The sequence below is a fragment of the Hevea brasiliensis genome, chromosome 17 (genome assembly GCF_030052815.1).
Source record: "Hevea brasiliensis isolate MT/VB/25A 57/8 chromosome 17, ASM3005281v1, whole genome shotgun sequence".
Classification (NCBI taxonomy): domain Eukaryota; kingdom Viridiplantae; phylum Streptophyta; class Magnoliopsida; order Malpighiales; family Euphorbiaceae; genus Hevea; species Hevea brasiliensis.
Genome location: NC_079509.1, coordinates 32,780,017 through 32,782,280, shown reverse-complemented (window position 1 = coordinate 32,782,280; position 2,264 = coordinate 32,780,017).

The window sequence follows — 2,264 nt, the reverse complement described above, 5'->3', positions numbered from 1 at the left end:
ATTTAAATGAGTACTAAAACACTTTAAATTGTGTGTTTCAGTTGAAAAGGATATTGAGAAGCATAAGGGACATTAAGTCAAGGCCTAGAGGCCATTGAAATCAAGTCTGTGCACAATACATTTTATATTCACTACTCTTATTAAAAAATTTATTTGGAGAAATGAGTTATGAATAATTTTTTATTGTTTTGGCCTTGGGAATTTTATTTGAAAATTTGTATGTTGCCTATGTTGTAAATATAAATTTTAAGATAAAATGTGATTTGTGGTTTGTATGAAATATTTAAATATTGTGATTTGAAATTATTTTTGATTCACACTTGGCATGGCAATATCACTATATTCCTCTTCCATTTATGGGGTGAGTATGATTATATTCCTCCCTCTCTGAGGCGAGTATGGATGAGTACTCATTATCTAGCTAGCCACCTCTCTCATTGATTTCGATTAGTGGGGAGAGTATGCCTTGTCATGGTATATAACACGGCATATTCAGAAAATTTTGTCTCATGACCCAAGTTTTGTTATTGATTAGCAACACTGTGTTTATTAAATTGTTTGATCAAATTTGTGTTATATGAGCTTTGAAAATTGTGACATGAAATTGTGAATCATTTGAATTGTGAATTGTCAACAAATGTTTTATATACCGCATTTTAATTTTTTATTCTGCACCACTGAGTAAATTTTACTCAACGATAGCTTTTTCATCGCTGTTATAGGTAGACAGATAGATAAAGTAATAGAGTAGGGTATTTGTGACTTCGCTTTGGGATTTTGTCGGGTATATTGAGTATACCACTTCCTTGTAATTTTTGTTATAATGTATGTGAACTGTATGTATATATTGTACTTGGTCTTGAGCAGTTGTAAACTAAAGTTGTAAAATAAAGTTGTAAATTATTTTAGCCTATCAAAATGTTATATTACAATTCTCTTATTTCAACTTTTGAAATACTCAGTTATTTTGCACTTTATTTTTGGAATTGCTGAATTTGAGTTTAACTTGTGTTGTCAAAATTGATTTGAGTTGAGCTATTATTGGAGTTGGGGATTGAAACAAATATATTGAAAGTGCTTTTTTACATGTTTTTGAAGAACTATTTTCACAAAATACAGACGGCACGCGGTCAAAATTTTTATAAAGTTTGTGGCTATTTCAGACCTAATGTGTGATTTAACTTCGATTAAAAAATTTTAAAACCTGTCAAAAGTGCTCACCACTTTAAAAAGAAGTAAGAAATTGTTTAAACTTCCTTGTAGTGTATTTAATGGGTTATCAGTAGGCGAAGTTTGGTAATTCATTATATATACTATGGGATCATGTTATGCCTTATGGAAGGGTAAGGTGTGATAGAGGATCATCTCCATAATCTATTTCTTCATGAGTAAACAACTCTTGTTCATCTTCATGAAGAAAACTATATCTCACTGGTGGGTGAGATATCCTGGTCAATCTGCGAGGAATTACTGTAGATGTTTCATTAATAGGTGTAAGTTGACTAGATGGATCTATATCCATTTGATTTATTGGTTAGTCATAATTATCCAATTCTAACTCTATTTGCCTTCCTTTGCCACTTTCATGAATAAACTGTTGTTCAAAATGTTAGTAGTATGCCCTAGAGCATATCTTTAGTATGTATCTTGTACATGTTTTATTAATAAAAGGCATTTTCACTTTTCCATTTACATAACATATTTATGTGTAATAGAAAAGGTCCACTGATATTTTGTTAGAAATTCTATTCTTTAGTTGTTAAGAATATGAGTGGTAGTATTTCTAGCACAAAGTATCATAAATTGGTTCACAATCGAGGATACTTCACAATAAAGACATGACTTATCCAGAAAGATTATAATCATGTTTGTTCACAAGTTATTTATATGAGATGTAAATAAGATGGAATGGTGAGTCTCATGCCATATAACAAACATGATAGGCACTTATGCATGATAAGTAGGCCGAACCGGTGACACTTATAACAAGCACGTGGAGTTTACTCTTGTCAATACATTGTCATAAATTATATAAGTGAATATAATCTTTAGACCTAAGATAACATAGTTATCTTGTATATAGGTGGTTTGAGTTTAATACTGCTTTCATACTTATACTATGTATGGGTATATGGGCATGTGTTGGCTCCTACTAGTTATATGTGGAGGTAAGTGTTGATCAAGATAGAATCTATTACCCTAAGTAAATAGGGATAAAATCCTATGTTTATTTAATTGTTCTTGATGTTTCAAGTTCCTAGCCA